Source organism: Aythya ferina, assembly GCF_964211825.1.
Source record: "Aythya ferina genome assembly, chromosome: 3".
NCBI classification, from domain to species: Eukaryota; Metazoa; Chordata; class Aves; order Anseriformes; family Anatidae; genus Aythya; species Aythya ferina.
In genome coordinates this window covers 37,010,654-37,034,180 of record NC_140298.1, presented here as the reverse complement: position 1 = coordinate 37,034,180, position 23,527 = coordinate 37,010,654, and the positions used below count along the sequence as shown (strand labels likewise).

The 23,527-nt window shown below is 48.3% G+C and overlaps 1 protein-coding gene and 1 long non-coding RNA gene across 2 annotated transcripts in view; one reads left to right on the top strand and one right to left on the bottom strand.

Annotated features, from left to right (window-relative positions):
• TTC7A (tetratricopeptide repeat domain 7A) overlaps positions 1 to 23,059 on the top strand; it is a 183,934-nt gene extending 160,875 nt beyond the window's left edge. Inside the window, exons 20-21 of the transcript XR_014691589.1 lie at positions 19,497 to 19,600; positions 21,824 to 23,059. The gene's annotated coding sequence lies outside the window, so the exon portion shown is untranslated. The remainder of the gene's footprint in view (positions 1 to 19,496; positions 19,601 to 21,823) is intronic.
• On the bottom strand, positions 1,074 to 8,804 carry LOC311434605. Its single transcript, XR_014691593.1, has 2 exons — positions 8,588 to 8,804; positions 1,074 to 7,631 (listed from the first exon to the last, which is right to left on the bottom strand). It is a non-coding gene; the product is annotated as an uncharacterized lncRNA (long non-coding RNA).
• Positions 23,060 to 23,527: the final 468 nt, after the last annotated feature.

The window sequence follows — 23,527 nt, the reverse complement described above, 5'->3', positions numbered from 1 at the left end:
AGCTCCTTCCAGAAATCCTAACATCCTCAGGCAGTAAATAAGTCGGGGTTATTCCTGCAAGACCCTGAGGCACTGGAGCAGTCTTGAAGTCAGCATTGTTTACACTTGGTTGGAGGCCTGCAGGCTAGCAGAGACCTCCTGGGCCATGCCTGTGCTTTTGCTCCTGCCCTGGCCTCCTCTGGAGGCACCCATGCCCAGGCAGCAGGCTACACCAAGCTCTCCAAGCAGCCTGTTGCACGCCCAAGCCGATTTTTGGGGTGACACCAGACTGGTGCAAGAGCCCAGCATATTCCTCTGCTCACCCAGGTGCTGGGAGGGAAAGCAGTGCAGAAAGCGCTCAGCCCATCAGGTCTCCAGCTTCTCCGTGGCACACAGGCCCCAGCCGAGGCTCCTCAGGCCAGAGGCAGGTTTCCACCAAGACAGTGTTACCCAGCCACAGCACTTGTTTGCGGTAGCACCAGCAGCAGAGGAAAGAGTAGTACCAGAATGAAATGACTTTCGTGGAGACAGAAAGTCTCAGCAGAGAGCCGCATTGCTCTGTGGGGTGCTCTGAGGTCGGCTCTGTGCTGCCGGTGGGAAATGGGGATGGGGAGGAGGGAAATTAGTGTTGACATGGTCTGTAAATTGTTAGCCAGGTGTTTTAAAGCCAGTTCCACTGTTAGAAGCAATCTGACAACAGGCAGACACATAGAGATTGGGATTACCTTCCACCAGTTCCCAGGATGGGAGCGAGCCTTCTGTCTAAGACACAGAAGAGTCCCTGTGGTCTGACATCTCCGCCTTCCTCTGCAGCATCTGTCTGCAGGGCACTGCCATGGTAACCCCCGTGAACCAGACAGCTCTTCGAGTCCAAGCTGTGCCTCGGTTCCTGTGACTGTTCTGGCAATCTCTGTGCTAAGAGGTCAGTAACAGCAGACAAGCAGCTGCTCGCAGACCTCGTTACTTCTGTGTGCGTAGCTCCTGAGCTGCCACCAGGAAGCTCCCACATCGAGGGAGGGAGCTTCATCTCGGTGGCACCGGGACCTCCACAGCACCCTCCACTGCACCCAGGAGAGGTGCAGAGGTGCGCGGGTGCTTTGTGTGCATCAGCCAGCCAGGTGCTGGCCCTGCAGCTGCTTTGTGCCCCTGGGGGTGGCACTGGCACTGGAATCGCAGCCCTGAGGTGCTCTGCTGCCAGAAGATGCAGCTTCTGTCAGCATCAAGAGGGGTTACACAGGTGAGGCATCTCCACACCACAGCCCCGACATCAGCTGCAGACACAGCTCTGCCTCAGCGATGGATTTGGACTCGGCCCCAGGATTTGCTGGGCACAAAGCACGTTCACTGGAACAGTGCATTTCTGTAAGGTTGCCGGTACATTTCTGTGTTTTCTTCCTAATACTTTGAGGTTTAGAGACTGAGGTTATACTGCCCTAAAATGCTCTGCACAGGGCAGGAAAGAGGTGGTGTTTACAGACTTGCAAGTATTTCGGGGGTAGATCCTCCATCCGCACTTGTTCTTAAGCATGGATTTTTTACTTTCAGGTACAGATAAACAAAAACAAAGACTACAAACATGCCTATGCATTCTAGTATTTATTTAGATACCAACACTGATAAATCTAATAGACCCACTCCTCTGAGCTGATTAAGTAATACTCCTTTGCATAGCAGGAAGCCCGGCATGCTTAATGCTTAGGGTTTTAGACTAAGCACATGAGATTTATATCCCATCCCTCGTATGAATATTACAGATGATTATAAGTAATGGAAGTTTGGGGAATAATAAGGGAAGTACTGATTCTGGAGTCTTAGTGCCGACTTGAGTCCAACAGTTTTCTCATCAATTTAGAAAGAAAAGGGGAAAAAATAGCATCATTGTCTGAAGGATCGAGGTGCGGCCCGGTTCCCTTCATTCCACCACAGGGTTATTTTCCTTTGAGTCAGCAGGGAAAAGACAAAAAAACAGCAAAAGGAAACTACCTAGCTCTTATTTTTCTGCTGCACAGTGAAGGAGCAATATTTGCCATTGCCTTTAACCAGCCAGGTTTGCATGTGGTACCAACAGTCAGTCGGCCTGCAGGTGAACAGAGAAGCCCAGCAGCCAAGGGGTGACCCCACTCCCTGCCTTAGCCCGTGTAAACTGGCGTCCCCTCCGCGGATGCTGGTATTTATGAGCGTGCTGGTATTTATGAGCGTTTCCTCCAGCTGAGGCTGTGCCCACCGGAGTCCTCGCTCCGTCCAGAGGACAGGCGGGGCGCTGTGCCCAGAGCAGAGCTGCCGTGTTCCTGCGCTGCACCAGCACCCCAGCCCGTTTCTATTGGTAACAGTTCATGCTACTGATTATCACAATGTTTCAGAAGTGCTAATTATCTTTTCTTGGTAATGACTAATAAATCCAAATGGAGAACAGTCCTGGAGGGTGTTTGCTTTAAAATTCACTGGCTGAGAACCAAGGTAGGCACAGCACTGGCTGCTGCAGTGTGAACTGCAGTTATCCCCCCGAAGCCCCATTTTTTACCAGTCTCAGTGAAGCCAGAGTTTGGCTCCTTTATATTTCACTTTAATGACAACGGAGCGGGAAACAGCCGTCAGTGAAAACAGATCAGTGCCGTGATCTTTTTTCAGCCAAACCCACCGAGATTCGAGAGTTGCAATTCGGCCCAGGAAAGCAAGGCTCCCCAGAGCAGTCTTGGCGCAGTGATAATTGCCTGGGACAGCTCTGTGTTACAGGCACGTTCGGCAGTCATTCAAGGAGTGTGTGTGGCTGGGACTCCTCTCCCCCCCACAGGCCCTGTGTGTGGCAGAGGAGAGCTGCTCCGTGCCCAGAGGGACAGCTGCAGTGCCAGCTGGGTGCCCCGGGCGCTGCTCCCACCCTTCACAGCTCTTCCCCCGGCCTGGCCGCTGGGTCTTAAGAGACCCAGCTTGTTCTCCCTGCAGAAACACGTGCCAGTCTGTAGCTAACACCGCCAAAAGGGACCACGGCACTACACCGCTGCAGAGCAGAGCGTGCTGGTGCAAGGAGGAGCCTCTCCGCCCCGCTGCACGGAGAGGCTCCTCCAGCTTCGGCACCGGGGCGCGTTTCACACTCGGCAGTGCCGCCCAGACACTGTTAATGCGGTTGTTGCGGTCGTTTTTCCATGTAACTTAACATTTCTTCTCGTTGGGAGATGTTTTCAGCAGATGAATAAAATTGACCCTGTGGAAGAAAAAAAAATGCTCCTCATGCATAGTTATTTCCTGCCATTTTCAGTGCTTTTAATATATTCATGCCACAGATACTTGAGGCATTATGAAACAACTAACTAACGGGAACCTAGTGTGCCTAGCAAGTTACCAGTTGCAAAGGGCATTTGGGCCTACACCCTGTAGTTCATGGGAAAAACGGGAGTGAGCATGCAAGCAGCGTGCCCTCAGAGAGGAAGAGAGCCAGGAAAAAGGAGCAGCGTAGCTTCAGATGTTTGGGTTCATGCAGATTTAAGCGAGCATCGTGCTTTTCTTGTGCTTCTTCCAGTAAAAATAAACAAAGGTAGTGTGAGAAACTAACATCAAGGCCATATGCAAATACTAAGTCATCTTGTTTAGGGACTCACCTTATTTTGGCCACGATGCCATTAATCATGTCTTTTTTTGTTGTTTTTTTTTGTTTTCAGTTTAATCCCGTGGCCATTTGGAAATAGCTATCTCCATTCAAGAGCTTCCAGAGCATTCTTTGCATTTACATGTTAATCTTCTGGGCAAGCTTCAAAAGGGCCTTAAAAAAAGCCAGACCCTTAGTGTCATGCTCAGATTAAGGGAAGGGTTTTTGAAGAGCAGTTCTTCCTAACTGGCTGCTCGGGTTATGCCTGCATTCAGCACAGCTCGAGCAGGACAGGGTTCCTCTAAGCTACGTCCTTCAATGGTTACAGCAAAGCCTTAAAAGCTGGAAATGGAAGCAAAAAAACACCAGCTCTGGCTTTTTCCCCTCTTTCGCATATGGAGAAAGGAAGCAAACCAATGGCTGGGGTGTCTGTGGGGGCAGGGGGAGGAACCCAAACTGGACCTGAAGAATTGGGTTGTTCAGTCCCCACTTAGGGGCAACTCGCAAAGAAAATAGGCTTGGCCACTCCTCTTCAATTTCAACTTCACTAGAGTGCATGGCAAGTTAGCCTTGCTGCATCACAAAGGTGCTTGATATTCCCTTTGTTTAAATGGGAAGAAATAAGCATTTTCCCCCTCAGATTTGCTCCAGGTGGTTTGGGCACTCCCATGTGCGTGGACTCCTTCCCATGTTGGAGAAGGCAGTTGCACTTTGGTAGCAATTTAACATGGTACTCTTGAAAGAGTATCTTTTAAGAATATCTTTTAATAACCTAATCACACCTCTGCTTCTGTCTTTCTGCTGCTGAATGGGGAAGAACTCACTCCGATATCTGTGCCAAATTCCTGCCTGGTGTGACGCCTGGATGTTTAGCAGTCCCGTGAGCGGTGAGGGAAGAAATGGGAAGCGTCCCCGCAGCCCAGATGCTGTCTTGCACTCCTGTCTCTGGCTGTCAGGTTTTCGTGGAGCCAGGAAAGCAGCAATGTTGACTCTGTCTTCAGCCACATCCCTCAGGAGGTGTCACAAAAAAATGCACATAACCCACTGATCTGTAAAGACTGGTGTTAGAGAAAGTAGCAGTAGGTATCACCGGTTTATGCAGTTGCCATCTGCAGCCACAAAAGCATTTCACTTAGCTCTGGCTGTCAAACCAATTTCCTCTGCAGTCATTGTCTCCAAAACGAAGAGCTGCATCTCCCAGCCAAAAGTGGCCCCACAGGTCCACCGGCTGAAGGGCAAGATCCAAAGGCTTTCTCAGTGCTCCAAGGTAAGAAAGTGTTGAATCACGGAGGGAAAACCCCTGCAGGTCATTCCCCTGAGTCTGCCGAGCTGCCAGCCTCAGCTCGGAACCCATTCAAAGCTGATGCAGCTGCTGGGCAGACCGGCCTGACCATGCAGATGGGACAGACGTTGGTTTTATAGAGAGTAACGTGTCCTGAAGCAGCAGAAGAGGAATCACTATGTTGTAAAGTAAAGGACATTTTCCTTACTAAAAAGCTCTTGCAGAGGCAAAGCCCAACTTTAGCAGCACTTCTGACAGAAACATGTGAAAACAGACCGCGGAGCAGCCCCTTGACAGCCTCCTGGCTGCACAGGTGGCTCTGAACCTTAATTCTTCCCCCACCCCACCCCACACCGCGGCCGGGGAGCCAAATGCATCGTGACAGCCCCGGGACCGCGCTGCCGCAGCACGCCCGTGGCGATGCCAGGCCCGCATCCCGCCCTCATTGACTTTCAAAGGGCAGCGGAGTCCTTGAAGCAAAAGATCCATTACATTATGTATGGCAAGTCAGACATCTTTTTTATAATGCAGCTGCTCACAATATCATAATTAGGTCTGGAAACTGGCATGTTCATAAATTAATCAGTAACAAGCAGTCCTGTATTTCGCTGCCCTGTGAGAGAGGCCAGTGTACACCGTCTGAATGCGCAGTGCCGGGAGCTGCTTCAGAAGGACGGGAGTTCAAGGCCGTGGTGATTTTCTGGGCAGCACAGGTTAGGGGTGTTTTTGTGGCCGGTGTAAGTGGCATTGTCCGGCAGGCACAGTTAGCAAATGGACCGCTGCCTCAGGGGATGTGCAGCCTCGGATCCCCTCCTCCTGGGCTGGCAGCAAGCAGAAACTGGAGTCAGTATCTCAGGTTTCCGAAACGGGAAGCTGCCAAATCCAGAAAGTAAGCAATTCATTTCCCCGTTACAATAGTGCCGCTCTTATTCCTCCTTGGAGGATACGAAGGGTTTTCCAGAGGGCAGCAGGGAGGTGCCGCATCCCCCTTTGCAGTGGATACAAACGAGGTCTGCTGCGAGCCCGGCCAAGCCAGGGCTGCTTCTCTCTGCAAAACTGGTCAAATTGCTGATTTTGGGGTTTGGCAGGGGAGCTGAGGGAGCTCACAGGTTGCATTAGTGCGGTATTTAAGGCTCCTTGCTCTGTGAATCACCAGGGCAGCACACGTCAGGCACGGGGAGTGCTGCAGCCAGGAGTCACGGGCACCTCGGCACAAGCAGTCCCGGCCTGGACCCTGCCGTGTCGAGGGGCTCACTTACCACGACTGAATCTTTTATTTGACAATTTCTTCTCTTTTTGAACTTCCCATCATCCCCTCTTGGGAACTCGCATAGCACTTTTTGTTCAGACAGCTAAGCGAGTAGTAATAAGCTGAAAGAAAATAATTTGTTTCGAGCTTCATTCCAAAGGAAAACTTTGGAGATTTTCAACTAAATAGAGCTTAAAAAAAATTCCAATTAAAAAAATATTGTTCTGACAGGAGTCCTCAAGCAGTATCTTCAATAACTCGGATTTATATGACCAGAAGTTTTGAGAGAATTGCCAGAAGGGAGAGCATTTTGAAAGAGAAATTCAAGATGTTTAGTCCTAAAACAATCTACACAGAACATTTAAATTTTCCATTTTGTCTTCCGGCCAAGAACAATTCACCAAAGTTATCTCAAGTTTTTATGCACCTCCAGTTTTCTGGAACTTTGCTTTCAGCAAATACCAGACTTGAAAAAGGTCCAAAATGTTCTCCAGTCTCACTTCTTGTTCTCCTTTGTGACCAGTGCTGGAGCTCCCAGTGCAAAAGCATCCTGGAGTGCTTCTGCATGGCATTACCAAGCACCACATCAGCCAGCACAGGTTGTTTTATGGAGGGTAATGAGATGCTGAGTAAACACCAGCACATACTGCTTCATACATGCCCATGCACACAAGGTGGGGTTGTTCCTGCCACGTAAATACAGACCAATATCAAGTGCTTTTGGAAATCTCATCCATGTACTCATCTGCAATTCAGGCGATTTAAGCCTGGCTGGCTCAAACATGTGCCTGGACACAAAGAGCCACTGCTGTGCAGCCCAGCCCTCGCCTCACTGCTCTCTCAGTGACTACCATTTCTCAAAAGCAGCCTATTTAAGACTTTTTCCACTTTTTGTGATCCCTAGGAATCTTCCAGCAGATGTCTAGATCTGTAAATGTACGTATGCAGATTTCCGTGTAGGATACGACCTTCCTGGAAAGGACATGCTTAGGGTGCCTTGCTGGTTGGCCACAGACACCCCCGGGATCTGTAGCTCTCAGCCTGAAGGCCAGTGACTTACAAGTTTTCTCCTAGATCTTATTAGAGCTTCTTAATTAAAAGTCCTCTTCAGGGACCTGAATTGACTTGGAAACCATGGTGATCACTTAGGTCAATCATGCAGAGAGATGATTGCATTTGGGAGGGTGAGGTGGGAGATGGGAAACTGTGCATGTGGAAGAGCATTATGAAAAATAAAAACAGAAAACCCAAGCATCTGTAAAAACGAGGAGCATACGTGGTTTACAAAAGAGGATTCATCTTATAGGACTTACCATTCGCTATGGAATTAGGGACTAAAAGCTCTTTTACACAGCTGAAAAATCTCTTCAACTTACACCTCTCTGAACATTTGAGCAACTGATATGACAGTGGCTCCACGCTCTCAAATCCGTGTATGAATATTTTCACTCGTGTTGATAACTATGCGAGGAAAACTAAAATGCTAACTAAGCAGCTGTGCGTCCAATCATCCCACGTGAAAGAAAAGCACTGTTGCCAACCTACAACGCAAACAGAAATATTCATTAACATACAGTGGGTTCTGCAACTTCACTGTGCAAAAACTGAAACACAAAGAGTTGCTCAGTAGCTGGCAAGCGCATTTGCCCAAATCTCGAATTCTGCTGTTATAGTTGAGGAGTATAGTTACAATAATGCTGGTAAGATACACAGTTATGTTTTAGCTTCAACTTACAAAGCAGTGTGCTCTAACTCCGGGACAGTGGCCTCTGTTTCAAAAATCAGAGCTGATCTGGTTTCACCAGAAGAGCAATTCGAAAATTTGTGTTTTGTTGTTTTTTTCTTTCTTATAGGAAGGATGACATGCTGCTAATCTACTTTAGTATCATCTTCTTCTCCCATTCCTCTTATAGAAAAAAATAAATAAATAAATCTAAGTAGGTACAATGTATGTTCTTGTAAGCCTCCACCAGGAATAAATAACCTTGCTTCATTTGTCTCTGCAAATTACAGCTTTTGGATCAGGAGCCTTTACAGACTCTACAGTTCAGTTGCTCAGCCCATATGTGAAGCAGTTTATATTGCTCTTGAGAAATCTCATGATCCCGATACGCAGAGTTAACCTGTTATAACCTCCAGCAATAAATAAGAGCACTCACATAACTCATAGGAGGCTGAAGTCTGTTGATCCACGGCCTCGCTAAATTAGCAGTTTCTTAGAAGCTGCTTTCTTGCAGCAAGTGAAAAGCAGCGCACAGAGATTTGGGGGATTCAGACTGTCCTTTCTTCATCACCTTGGTTCCTCCCCTGCCCCCTCCCAGACCTTCTGCTTACTTCACTGCCAGTGTCCATGATGCCCCCTGTACCCAGTGCTCCTTTCCCCTGCCAGCAAGTACACCACACCGAATTCACAACATCTAGATGTAAAGGACGGAGGATAAAGCAGCAGGTGATGCTGATGTGCAGACGCAGCGAATACTGAGTTTTCCCTACTTACTCCCCAGTTGCAAAGCTCAGCGATGCTGACAGCTAGAGCAGGATTCAGGACCGACACGAGCCAGGTGCCAGCCTTTTCAGGCAGCTCAGGGCACTGGTTCCATGAGGAGGCTGGAGTTTCAGCCAGGTTAATATTGCGTGTTGGTTCATTTCAGGATGACACAGCTTGTACGATTGGTTTAATTATTCCAGGTAGCCTTCTGCTGAAGTTTTCCCCTCGAGGCCAAAGTTTCGTGCCATTTGTACCAATATCACCTGGAATGTATCAGTGGGAATCAATAACCTTCGCTCTCTACTAACATGCTCTGCAGGGTTATAATTACAGCTATCTAAGATAGAAGGGTGATACAGCATCCAACCTGGAAACAACAACGTTGCTTTGCCAACAAAAGTAGAATCAACTCTGTGCCACAGAAGCAACATCAGACCCCACAAATCCCACATACAACGGCTTCAGGAAACAGTAATTGCAACAGCTTCAGGGAACAACAATCTGGTCTAGTCCCTGTCAGGATCACCATCTACTTTCGTTTCCATCAGCATGGCCCTGAAATAAGTCTGCAAACTTAACACCTATTATTTAGCCTGTTTGTTTTTGTTTTGTTTTGTTTTGTTTTGTTTTGTTTTCCCCATTGCTTTTGTTTCGCGGTGCCTATGCAAGGCAGCCAGCAGCATGCTGCCAAGTGGGTTACCCACCCCAACAGACACCTGCAGCTTCTGGGGCCAACAAAACCCAATTTCTTCAACAAAACCCAGTTTCTTCTCCCACCAAACAGGAGGGCCATAGATTGCCTTGCCTCTGAACGAGTCAGAAGTCAGGTCACCAACACCTCTTTAAATCGCCAGCTGCACAGCCATTCTCACAAAAATCCCACACAAAGCTTCAGAGATGCTTTGCCACCAAAAATACCTACCCGTTGAGGTCTCCCCACACACAGAGCTTCCTGCAGCAGTGCGTTTCCATGTGGGTTCCTCGGCCCTCAGTGTGCTATTCCTGATGCATCCTGTTTTTGACTACTTGCAAAATCACTCCAGTTGCCATATTCCTGCTAGCAGCCTTCCTGTCAGAGCCACGTGCACATTGAGCATTGTTTTTCTAACCAAAGCAGTTATTCTGCTATTTTCCCCCATCTCTTTTTGCTGCTAGAGAAATATTTTCCACAGCAAAACATTAGCCACTGAGCCCTGCAGGCAAATCCTGATGAGGATTATGCAGTGAAGCTTTCCACTTGTGATCAACATTTACCCATGGAAACCAAAGCCCTTTATTTCATTTTTATCTTTTCCTCCTCAAAACGAATTTAGCCCTGCATCGTTTGGTTCTGGTTTCAGAAGTCTTTGCACACAGGAGATAGGGGAAAGCAAACAAGAACTCACGTCCTGCTTTCTATATAATTAGCGTGTTCAGAGGAAACCTCCATGTTGTAACATTAATTTTCAAATCTGGAGCATGTTTTTAGATAACAGAGCGACATTACCTCAAAGCAAAGCAACAGCATTAATACACATGGTACCAGGAAATCTACAAAGGTTAAGTGATTTTCTGCCGAGTAATTCATTCTGCTAATGAGTTTGCTGCAGACAATGCTCTCTGTGTGCAGTTATTGCATATGTATCTTTAATTTGTGTATTTGTATAATTCATGGTGGTGCAAAATACATTTCTATGTAAAGTGTCCTAATAGATGAAGTGAGGCTATAATATCCTTCCAGAGCTTGTTCATTACAAGCTGCACTGCCACGGAGTCCAGAGGGAGAGGAAGCCATTAAACATTAAGCAAAACAATTGCTGTCATCCTCCAGAGGGACCAGCTTTGTAAATGCTTATGTGAACACTGTACAAAAGATTGGAGTATTAAGGTAAAATTAGCATGATAAAGGGAGGCAAGCACCCCTTCCTCGGTTTCATGAGATCTGGCTGGATAGCGATCGATACCTGGATTTTTGTCCTAAAAGAACAGAGCTCATCCTCTCCCAGCTGCAGGCTGAGCACCCCTGAGAACCAGTTGTCACTGGCAAGCAGAAAAGACAAAACAAAAAAAAGGTTTCCACTGTTTTCTATCCGCAAAGCTGAAACACTCCCTTGTGTGTGTTTTCAATTTAACTAAAATAGATCACTGTGTGTAAACAGCCACTCTATCTGCATCATTCATATTTGATGCACTAGTCAGTACAAGAGATACTTTTATCCATCCCGTAAGTGATGAGAAACCAGACACTTCAGCGTCCTGTGCTCCTCTCGGTTGACATGAGAGGCAGCAGCTGTTATTCTAGGCTCCCTAACACGCAGCGTTTGATACAGGGACAGGAAAATTGGGGATGTATTGAGTGCTGTTGGGTACACCAAAAGTAACTGCCATGATCAAAGCCTTCCCGGCGAACACACAGGAAAGTTCTTGCAGCCCAAGCATTTATGTTCTTGGGCGTTAGAGGCCATATGATAATTGTATTCTTATCAGGTTAAAAAGTAACTTGGAGAAGAGGCAGGGCACGACCGAGGTGCCTTCATGGGCATCTTGATAGAGGCAGCAAAGTGCAAAGGTAGGACTGAACCCTGCGACCAGAGGTTGTAAAACACTCGCTAAGTGGATGGGCCCGTGCTTCAAATTAGGTTTTGCATATATAAACTCTCGTGCCCGTAAGTATGCGAGCAGACGTTGAAACCCACGGGGAGCCGAGCAGATAGCCCTACTTCCTGCTGCCTGCAGCTGGCTTTGTGGGGACAAACACAGCACCCAGGGAACAGCAGGAGAAGGAAGGAGCCCTGCCCTCCCCGGGCACATCCACGATCGAAGGGCTCCCGGCGTGGCTCAGATGACGGCTCTGCTGGTGGCGGCAGCGAAACACGAGAAATTCCCTTTAAAAACCAAACTTCATTCACTTGGGGTGGTCGGGCACTGGAGCAGCTTTCTCCAAGAGGCTGTGGGGGGGGTTACACACTTGGAAACAGCCAAAACCCCACGGGACCGTGCCCAGAGCAACCTGTGCTGGAAGGGGGCTGGAGCGGGGTGGGTCAGGAGGCCGCGGGGCTACGGCCTCATGGAGGGAAACGCGGCCGCTCCCGCTGGGGCCACACCAGTGAGGGCAGCTGCGGCCCAGTTTTGGAGCCTCTGCTGTGAGGCGAGAGCTGATGGAAAGCAAGCTGCAGCTCCTCTCTTCTCCTCCGGGGTTTGCGCGGAGGTCATTTTAATATTAAGCCAAAGCTCCAAGAAGTGCCAGACAAACAGCGCCTGTATTTCCAAATAAAGAGTTAGTAGCTATGCGGGTAGAAAACTTTCTCCTCTCATTTTAGCCGGGCCGGTCCCTCCTAACTCCCGGGGGAGCACAGTCATTTCTCGGGCATGCTTTCCTCCGTGCTGCCGTGAAGCAGCCTGCAGCGTGGGGCCCCCATCAGCGGGGTCGGGGCGCGTGGTATTGCCCACACAGCCCCCGGCCCTGTGGGGACAGGACTGGGCCCTGCTGCCGTCAGGCTCCCTGGTGGGTGCTGTAACTTGCTGGAGTGAAGGTGGGCAGGCCGCTGCTCTCCGTTACTAAGAATACAGTCGCTGGAAACACTACCTCCCGAATCGCTTCGGTGCGCATCACGCTGCCACATATACTTTATGACTCTATTTGCTTCCTATGTGTCAAGTCAGCGCAAAGCCAGTGCTGCTGCCAAGCTCACTCAGCTTGTAGCTTCGGCCTTGTGCACGGAGGAGAAACCAGGAGAGGAGATGACCAGACGGTTTTCTGCGAGCCTGCTGCTGAAAGCAGCAGTGCTGCTTGCCCCCTGCCCAGCAGCATTGCTTGGAAGCCCCAAAGACAGACTGTAAGGTGGAGAAAACTGCTCAGGTCTGCACAAGTGAAAACTGGGTGGCCTAAAGCTATGGGGCAGGTGGGAACGCAGAAGCAGGTTTGGTTTTAGATGAAATCCGCCCAAGTTGTAGACGTGATCCATGAGATTTAAGCAACAGAACCACCGTGGGAAGGCTCTGCTTGGCTTACCAAGGGTGTCAGTGACTGGTGGTCATGAGGCACGTGGGTGACAGGCATGAGGTGACCTCCTGAGGTGGCCCCTAGCTGCAGGGGCTGCATGGATCAGATGCACAGAATCAGACAGAGGGGTAGCGAGTCATCCCTGCCTGTCATCTCCCTGTGCAAGAGTCTGCCCTGAGCAGTCCTGGGCGGGCGCTGTCCTTTCTGTACCTTATCCCCTGAGGCAGGGAGTGGGGCTGGTTGCTCACCTGACCTGCCTATTCTGCAGCTGGCTGGATGCAGGAGGGGGATATCCCGCAGATTCTTACAATTTGGTGGTGTTCCCAGGCCAACAAAGATTAAAATTCATTTTGAGTGCTCTGGACAAACGCAGGACCCTGCTACACACCTCTTCTGAGTGCCCAGAGCCCTAAAAATTGAGCATTCAGGGATTTGTATGTATTCCTTATCTGAAACGATTGCCTAGCAACAGACTTTAACCAAGGACGTGTTTGTGAAACTGCCAGGAACATCCGTATCTGCTAAAGTGCAAAGCAATAAACACACCTCTCCAAATCACCTCTGCTAGGATCACATATGTAGCAGATGATCCGACTGAACAGAAGGTTATCAGCGGTATATGCTCTTGGCGTTTTAGCCATGCTAATAAAAGCGATCTCAGCCTGGGTGAATCAAACCCTTTTCACTGCAGAAAAGGCATCTTTGCATGCCAAGCAGGCTGCCGAGGGACGAGCACCCAGCAGGGCTCGGCGCGCTGCGGCACTGCGACTGCTCCTCCCAGGCGGGGCCCAGCGGGTCCTGGGTGTTCCCTCACACACCGCTGGGCATGCTCAGGCTGATGAAGAGCCCTGTGTTGGACAAAAAGCCCACATTATCTTAAACACGACTTCAGATATCATTGCAGGATCTACCAGCCCAGCTGCTCTATCGTGCGGTTAATAGGGCAAAGCTTAGCGCCATTATCATACCTGAACCCGATTGCATCTGACAGTCCAAGGTTATTCCTCTCAGTTGTGCTGCATGGGAATTTTTCCCTTCCAGCTACCGGGCTGTAATTTCCCCCTCTCGATCAGCCACAATGTAAATGTAACACACATCTGTAGGATAACTGGGCCTGGAAAGACCAGCGAGCACTTTGGCCCTTCTCACCTCGTTGCACCCTTGATCCCCATGGCTGGCAGCAGTGCTCAGCCAGGGCTGCCCTGAAGAGCGCTCACAGGGGCTAATGGGCCCTGTCCTTTGCATGGCTTCTTTCACAAGACGAGAAGAAGCAATGAAATCCACCTTGTCGTTGCCCGTGGCTGCACTTGGCTCTGCTTGGTGCATGCCCCGTCCCCTCTGCATCAGCATTACGGCTGCGTGCGCATGTTTCAGAAGCAGAGAAGAAATTTCTAGGATGCTGAAGCAGGTTGTTGGGCACCGAGCTCTCCCCCTGGTTTCACAGGGGTTGCTGGAGTACATTTTACAATGTTGTGAGTGCATACATTGTCGTGCTGAGGGCATGAGGAGGCAGCAGGCAACCCCACACGACCCTTACTATTGTTACCACATGCCTGCAGCACCGTCATTAAAGCAAAGGCAAGGCACACTGGTGCTCCTGCTGCAGTGCAGCGTGTTGCTTGGGGTCCAGAGTACCACCAGAGATGCAATAAAACCTGCTCAGAGCTACAGCAAAGGATGAAAATCCCTTCAAACTGGAGCAAACTTGATGCACTGTGCAGTAATGAGCAGAGAACACATTAAGGCAGTCAGCCATTGGCAGCCCTGTTGTAAACGGTAGCATCTCAGAGCCAACTTAAAAATGAGGAGCACACAAGACCTGCAGCAGCTTTAGGACATCCAGGTTTAAAATCACCCACCTGAGACCCTTGGGAAGCTGTGGGCACAGAAGTTTCAGTGGGGTCTAAGCTGTCTTAAGACAGGCTCTCATCAATGGCTGCATTGGCAAGAAACATCCTAGAAAAACAGATTTGGCTGAGTTTCCAAAACACAGATATTTTGCTGCTTAGTCTGGGCAGGCTGAATAGCTCCCTGCTTAGGGCAGAAGGGAAGAAGGAGCAATGGTCCTGCACCAGCAAGAGCAAGCCACTTTCGTTGGTGCTCAACAAGCTCGAGGAGCACAGGGGAATAAAATCCTTTCTGCATCTCTGATGACAAGAGGAAACAGCTCTCGCATTATCCTCGTGCAGATAAATACTTGAAAGCAACCATAAAGAAAACTCAGCCATGCGTCCCCTGCTGCCTTAAAGGCAGAGCCACATTGGTACAGCGGGAGCCTCGCTCACACAGCAGCTCAAGGAGGTCAAAGGCACCAAGTTCACAGGCACCGGGATCTATTGATTTTTATGGAGCAATGCTATTTTATACAGATAGCTGTTTATTTTAAAGCCATCAAAGGAGGCATTTTCACTACAAGGTGGGGATATCAGTGTCACAGATCATTAGGTTTGTTTTCAAAGGGGAGATGAGGGCATGGCTGAGCCACCTCACCTACTCAAAGGGAAGCCCCAGGGCTACACCAGCAGAAGCATAACTGGTTGCAAAGTTACCCCACGGATCGAGTTGTTGCCTTGAGTTATTGATCAGTCTTTTCCTTCTGTTTGGGAAGCAGGGGACAACGTAACCCTTTCTCAGAGCACCTCGTTAACTCAGGCACTACAGATCCACTCACCACAGAGGTGATGTGAGAGCAAAGGCACGAGTGTGAAATCTGTCGGACAGCCCAACAAGCTGCAGGCAGGGAGCATGTGCTCGGGGCTCCTCTCCACTCTGTGGAGGGCACACCTCTGACCGCAGTGAAGCCACACGTAGCTAACACTGCTGCGAGCAAGCAAAGGATGAGGTTGGCTGCAGCATTCAGAGGTTGTTCCTTTCCTCGAACAACATTTCCAAATGCCTCCTGAAAGCTCTCCCAGGTCCTTCAGGTGCTGGAAGGACATGGACAGACATGGTCTCCTTGCACACCTGTCCTACCAGCAACTCAGATCTGACATAGTACAGTAAAAGACAAAAAAACCTTTGTGCATCCCAAAACCAAGGAGTTACATATACTTTGTCTGTCCAGAAAGACACATAGGTATAACCAGACTCTTCTGCATACACCTTGTCCTACTCATTTGGTGGGCACAAAGCAATCCGTTACGTACAGGGAATGACACAAAACCTGCTGTCACACAACCTGCATGGTACCGAGTGCTCATAGCACAGAAGCGATGACCACCACTTTCTCCCCTACCTTAGAGTGCAAGTTTCACCCAGCTCCCACAGGAGCAGTGACCTTTAGAACTATTCAAGCTTCAAGAAAGTCCAAAGTCTCCTCTGGGACTGGATTCTCTCTGGGCTAGGCACTGTAAAACTGCAGGGGACTTTTTCCCATTTTTTTGTGTTCTTAGTAGAAGGTGCCTGGGCTCGTTAACAGGGAATGGGAGTGCTGTTTGTGCATGGATAAGCAACAGGGCTCAGCACAAAGCAAGGGCTAAATAACAAGTTGTGTTTCCTTAATATCTGCACGGAACTGCAGGAAGCGTGCAAACCCCCACAGCAAGTCTCTGCCCTCACCCCTTCAGCAACATCGTGCTGCGAAAACTGCAAGCAGGGCACGGGCAAAGCTGGTTGACACACAAACAGACCACACTATTTCCAATATCTAAAATGGTTCCCAATGTGCTTCAGGGCAGTAAACCACTCCTCACATCCTTAGCTGGTTACTGATTACCAGCGCCGATATCACCGCCACAGATAACGCCCAGGCTGCGAAGATGCTCGTCCCTGGGAGAGGAACATTTCCCCGTCCCACTTGATACAGGGCACCAGTCTGCTCTGTGCTGGCCCAGCTCCGTGGTGATAGTCCCAAGTAGGAAATGCCAGAAGATATTATTGCCTTCTGCTTTGATGTGCCTCAGTCAAAGGGAGATTTATCAAGCGTGGTCAGGGCGGCTTTCCCGCCCCTGCATTTCTCCATTTGCCTTTACAGCCCCACCCGTCCTCTCCACCCTCTTTCTGCCCCATCTCTCCACGACACAAAGACACAACAGCGTCAGCTTTCTCTTGGGTCTGCCAGGGAACCCTCCTGCTCTCCTGGCTGGGTGGAAATCACCAAGAGGAGCTTGCTGGGGAAAAGGAGCTGGGAAAACTTTGAAGGGGTGATGTGAATTGGGACAGCTCTTTCTGAGAGGACACAACAGCCTCCAAATTTCTTTTCTTTCAGCTTTTCCCTTCTCACAACTGTAAGGAAATGGTACCACTGAAGAGGGATGCAAAGCAGCAGCCAAGACAAGAAGGAATCTCCCCTCTCTCAGCACCTGGACCCCTCACTAGCACAGTGCATCATCCTGGGCACGCATCACTGCAGCTGGGCAGCAGACACCACGGCCACACGCAGGACACCACAGCCGCCATACAGATTCTGCTGTCAAATAAAGAACAGGATTCTTACTGCCTTGCAAAAGTAGTTCAGTGTTTCCTGAGTGAGTCTCAGCCACACAAATAAGTGGAAAGCTTTTCTTGCCTGAGGAGCACCGGGAGCCTTATGAATAAAACACCTTCAGGAAGGTCTTTACAGACGATGACCCACACTCTGTCCTACCAGTCTCCTCCACTAAAGCAAACTTTTCCAAGACTTTGCTCAGAGAAGAACAAAATTAAAACAAGCACATTTCTGCCCTTGATCTCACTAAAAAGTTTCAGGTTTCTACAAACAGCCTCAGCAAGCTTTACAGTTCCTGACATATTGCTCCCAGAAATGTGGTGCCACCAAACATGCCCCGTCTATGACACTTATTTTCCTACCACACCTCCACCTGAGAGGGGCCAGACCTGCCCACAGTGCCGAGCACCCAGACTCTTTTGCTCTCACTTCTCTCTCTGTCCTTCCCCTTTCTCTGCTCCTGACGCCACCACCAGCAGCAGGAAGCAGCACAAGACAACCCAAACCAGACCCCACGAGCCAAAGCCGCAGACCAGCAACACTTCACTAGGCTTCAGATCTCTGAGTTTAAAGAAAACCCCATTAACACTTCCACTTCCAGAGGTGTGGTAGAAATTACATGGATGTAACATTCTTAAATTTCAACAAAAGCAACAGTGGTGAATTTCATGCACTGTAAGCTTATATATTTCATTTTAGGAAGATTTTTATACAATTTCTTTTGAATATGTCGCACTTTGTAGTATTGAGGCCCAGTTATTTATTTCATTCATTGGAGCAGAGACATAAAACTCTGGAAATACAGCACGCTGATAGCATTTAATGTATTTTTAAGACTACTTCAATAAAATGACTGCAAAAAAAACACAACAAGTAAACTCTGCATCCCTATGAAGTGTTCAGTCTTAAGGGTCTCAAGATAGAGGGTCCTCACACCACACAAGGCTGGCCTCTAATTGAGAACAACTGTATGGATGTGAAAGCATTTGTGAACCTTTAAAGCCAGAGCTTGGAAATAAAGGCCATTCCTCATTTAAAATGGCTGAACTGCTTTTCCTCAAACCCACATGCATGAAGCTGCTTTCAAAAGGAAACCATCTGGAAGAGCGCAGCTCGATGCATGAAGTTTCAGCAAGTTATAAGCAATTGTAAGTGCCAGGGATGGAGCAAACACAAAATGAAAAACACTTCAGCAACCTTAACCACTCCTGCCAGAGCCCAGCTCCAAAGATATTTAACTCATGCACAGCCCTCAGAGCACGAGTATTCCCACTGAAGCCAATAATTTAAATTATTCACTGACCTAAGTACAGTCCTGAACTGGGGCCAGAAAATAAAACTGCCAGAGTTTGGGCCTTCTCTCACTGCTATCAATAAGGATGCTCCCTTACTCCTAGAGCCTTCTTTTCTGGTTAGCATTTACCTAAGCGTGGTTTCTCCTGTTGCAGTCCTGTTTCCCATGTCCCTGCAGCTCACCGTGCCATTGCAGAGGTCTGGGCAGGGCTGTCCCCCCAGCCGGACCCCAAAACCAGCTGCTGACCCCTACCCGCTAGGGAGAGCACCCACCCAGCCACGCTGCGCCCACACAGACCCTCCAACGCTGCTGGGTAGGACAGACAGGGAGGAGGTAAATGGCAAATCCAGCAGGGTGATGGAGGAGATGTTGCCTTCCCCCTCGTATTCCTTGCAATAGTTTGTGTGTTGAAGGAGGTGCTGTGCTCAAGACCCAAGCTAGCAGCGGTTTATGGCTGCACAAATGGAAAAGAAGAAATACCAGGGAAAGGAGGGAAGAGCAAACAGAGAACTCCCAGATTAGGGCTGTTAGAAAAGGGCTTCCTTTACTAATGGGGTTGCAAAAATGCTGGAAAGCTCCAGATGAGAGCTGAACCACTTTGTGCAGGCATTACTGCAGGCATTTCATAGACTGCTGCATGCATGTCACTGAAAACACACAGCACTGCTGCTTACGCGCATGTCAACCCAAAAAGAGGAATGGTGGAAAGGTGCAAAATATGTCCAAGAATTTCATTTCATAGTTTCTGTCTTGTTATAAAAGACTGCATTGAACCATGGTTGCTCTACACATTTGCCTGCATCTGCTCCCTTTCACCGTCTCCCATGGGCTGTTGTGTTTTTTTCTCAGACTCCCTTTCCTGAAAAACAATGAAATTGAGTTTCCTTAATAGAAGTTGAGTTCCTGTCTGTCCCTCGATCTCGTCCCCGCTTCCCACACCTGTGCAAATCGGAAGAGTCTCTCAGATATAACCATCACAGCCAGCCTACTGGTCTGGCAGCTGTGACCAGCATCGCCGAGTGGTGCTGGCCGCAGCTGGGTTTACATGGATGCCCAGGGTGCTTGCACCAATGCCCAAGGCACCCCGTGCCAGCAGCCCCGTGTTTCTTCCCAGCTAACATTCCCCCAAAGCATTTCCTTTCTACAGCCAAAGTCTCACCTTCCTGAGTCTTAGCAAATGTTTCCCAAAATGAGACTTTGCAATCATTTCTTTCAGAGCTGACCCCGGGTGACTAACCTCAGGCTGCTGAGACACCATTGCTCAGATGATATTTCACATTACTCAGACGGGCAGCATCCTGGGTGATTTGGACAGGAAAGGCGAGTACATGGCGCAAGACGGTTCGTTCTTTATTTCACAGTCTCCCTGTCCTCAGTCTTCTTTCTACAATAGCAGCTAAGGGTAAATTTGTTTAAAAGTGCATTCTTGCTGTGCCCCTTGGCTGTGATGCTCACGCAGCACCAACAGATCCTGGGGGGTTCCCATCCCCCCATACCAGCCGGGCTGCATCGCCCGCTGACCGGCTCCTCTCACATCCAGCCCCACAGCCAGACCAGTGCTGCTTTGAAAAAAAGGTCACAAACTGGTATTTTGTAATTCTGTGATAGAGCTAGTGCTGAGTCAACCCCATGTGGACTGGAGGTCACCTTGCAAGGAACCAGGCACCAGCTTGGGGTCCCCAGCATCGTGGCTAATTCACTAAAGCCAGACTTGTATCAATTACTATTTTGTAACTTTTCTTTCGTGCCTTCCTCACTCTTGGCTCTCGGTGAGGCCAGGATTTAATTCTTTGGCACTGAAAAGATCTCCAAGCCAGAGCAGGGGGTTGCCAAGGCAGTTAGTACAATAGCAGTACAACTAACATCCTAATGAGTCCGTGGTAAAGACTGGGATCCATCATCAGGCATCAGCGATTTAAACAAATTCCAGAAGAAATTCCATCTTCCAACAAAGAAATAAACTTTTTCCCCAAAGGATTCACAACCACTCAACCACTGAAGAGCTGTGGTAGTGCAGAAGGAGCCTGGAGTGAAATTCAAGCTGAAATAATCACAAGTCATCTAATTGGTATTATCCAAGCTGAAAAGTAATGCAAGTAAGCAAGCACAAATAAGCAATGCTGGATTTCTTTTTAATCTGCTTGGTTTTAAACATGCAAAGTCTTACATATCACACTTCTACATCTATACAGGTAAATAAGTATTTTTCACGTTATTTTGAATTTTATAGGATTGTAAAACAGAATGGCATTGCAATAGGGCACTGAAATAAGCTAATCATCTTCTGCAGCTATGGAAATTAAGAAGAAAACAAAAATGTGTATATATTTTCTTCTCCAAGGATGAAATAAATGTACTGTGATCATTTTTGTCTCCAGAGAAAAAAATCATTGGGTTGCATTTTGTGGTTTTCTAAATAACAGGAGGGATATTCAGATGTTCAGTGTACAATGTGTGCCAGCTGGCCCCAGAGCTAGCTTGAATATACAGACACCTGTGAGAATTTAGGTAAGAGTTGATAAGGAAGTCTTTATAATGCTTATGCTTGGCTAAACTGAAAAAAAGCTTCCCTCCTCATTTCTATTTCCTGTTCACCATTCTCTGAACAGACCTAATCCCATTCTCACCAAGGTTTGTCATCTCTGGATATATGCATATCCTTATAGATCTGTGCTAACCATTTTTTATGCGTTTTAGATACCTTATGTAGAAGACAAATTGCATCAGGCAAGGGATGCTGAGTAGGAAGTAGAAGAAATAGAGACCTTTTTTTCTCCAAAGCTAGGCAGATGGGAGTGACAGATTACAGGAACCACAAGTGCCAACCGAGGCACATGCTGCTCTGCAGCCGAGACTCCGCGAAGCTGTCAGGGAGCTCTGGTCCCCTGGCTGCACCCAGTGCTTGCCTGGCAGACAGAAGTTTCAAGGTACCACTTCAAGACGTTGTGATATTTACAGCTCTGTGCCATGGGGAGCGAAGGCTGGTGCACTCCTGGCCTCTGCAGCTCATGCTAGGTGCCATTTGCCACGTTGTCCCTCCTCAGAGCTTGCTGTGTGCTCCACTTTCATCGCTCCCCCAGCACTCTAGCTGTGTGTCATTCCCAATTTAGCGGTAGACCTGGATGATGAGTGGCTTTGTTTTTTCTGACTAATACAGTGCCAGGATAAAAACAAACCAGTTGCCTTTAAAATGTTCTCAGACCCATTTTAGAGAGCTATTATCCCCATTTAAGAGGCGACAAAACTGAAGCGCACAGATATTAAGCAACACTCTCACCTCGTGTGTTTTGCCAAGAGAAGACCAGAGCCCATTACTCAAACTGACGAGCGTATTTCCCACCCTCTGTATCCTGCTGTCAGCTGGCCTTGGCAATGTGGAGCAACATTTTCTCACATGTGATTTTGCTCTTTACTTTCTTTTTCTTTTTTTCTTTTTTTTTCTTTTTTCTTTTTCTTTCTTTTTTTTTTTTTTTTTACTACCATAATCATTTACTTGAAGTGTTTGTTCTTAATTACAGTAAACATTTTTCCATTTCTGTACAGATGGGAAATGCACTGGAATAGAACTGGATGGTTTAAGTTTATCATCTGCTCATCTCTTGATAGAGATCAGTATAGATTAGAGGTAAGTCTGTTTATCCGTATTCATTTTCGAAAACCGAAATGATATGCAACAGATTTATAATTAAGCAGAAGTGATGATGTTGTACAGCTTAGCTAAATGGATTTGCCACCTTAGATTAGAGAGGAAGCCATAAAAACAGACCAGATGTTACATTTTTTCCCTCTGTGCTGAAATTTGCATGAAAATCCAACATCCTAAATAAAATGTGAGGTCGAAGTTTTCAAGCCTGGGGATCCAATATTAGTCTTCTACAACCAGGCTGGGTACCCGAATAAGATGGCTTCATCTGCAGGGGGGATGAACAACCCCAGCGAGGAGTGAAATCGGAGTGAAATTTACCTAGGGATTTACGTGCCCACACGCTGCGGTAGCTTCAGGTTTCTCAGCCTGTTGCACTCCAAGTTTCTCTCGTGGCTGGTGCCTCGCTGCCCTGCCGTGTGCACGTCTGCTGTGAATAAAACCAGCTGCGCCTCAGCACTGCAAGGCCGCTCTTACAAGAGATCCTGCCCAGGGCTGCTCTGCCAAATTTTGCGAGCTCTCCCGGTGCCTCAGCACACACGGCCTCCCTTACTATACACGGAGAAGTCCCGGCAGAGCTTGGCACTCCTGCACACCCCCGAGCAGCGGGCTGCCAGCTGTGAGCTTTGCTCTCCTAACCCCGTCCTGCCTGAACTGATGCGGGGATTGGAGCTCCCACGGCTTTGTGGAAACACTTGGCTGGAAGCAGGAATCAGCCTACGGCGTATAAAAGCTGGAGGGAGTGCATTAGACAATACAAAATACCCAAAGACGTTGACCAAAACCTCTGTGTTGGAGGCTAATGCCAGCTTGGCTGGCCAACACTTCACCCCGTTCGCTTGGCGAGGCCAGGCACAAGTCGTGACCCCACGCCTCTCATCTCCCATCCGGCAGAGCTGGGCTTTGCAGGTGAACTCTTGTCCTGGCGGAGCACAACGGGTGTCTTACCACTGTCTTTGGTGGAGCCGGGGTTTCACAATGCCTCATATTCCATTCATGGTGAAATCACCTGGGGTATTCACAAGGCAGAGACACCAGCCACAGCCCTCACATCCTGGAAAAGGATGGGCTTGGTAAGGGCCTATTAAAACCAACATTACCCAACTGCTCCTGGGGGAAGATGTTTTCTCCTGTTATTAGGCACAGTGATTACGTGTCCTGGGTGACTCACGGACCTTATGCAGCCCATCAACAGCAAAGGCCATTGGAGGCTAGGTAAATGCCCTTAAAACGTGTTCTTTAACACATGTAGCTCACAGTATTTTGAGCATCAGTAGCTGTGATGTGAATCATCTTAGTGCACTGAAACTTTGCTTGGTGATAGTCGGGTTTTTACACGAACAGAATGCCTAACAGCTCTTAGAAACTACACGATGGCCCCAACCAAGCAATGGGCATTGATGTTGATTAAGAGATGTTGTGTGTGTGTTTTTTTTTTTTTTTTACTTAATGCATTCAGCTTCCAGCAGCCTGGCTTTACAGTGTGCACATGCAGCACTTCCTTGGCGCAGCCAATAGTATGTAATACAGGAAAATTCTTCTGACGTGTATATGCCAAATTATTATATTTAGAATTAAAGGGAGATAATTATTTCATAATTCTT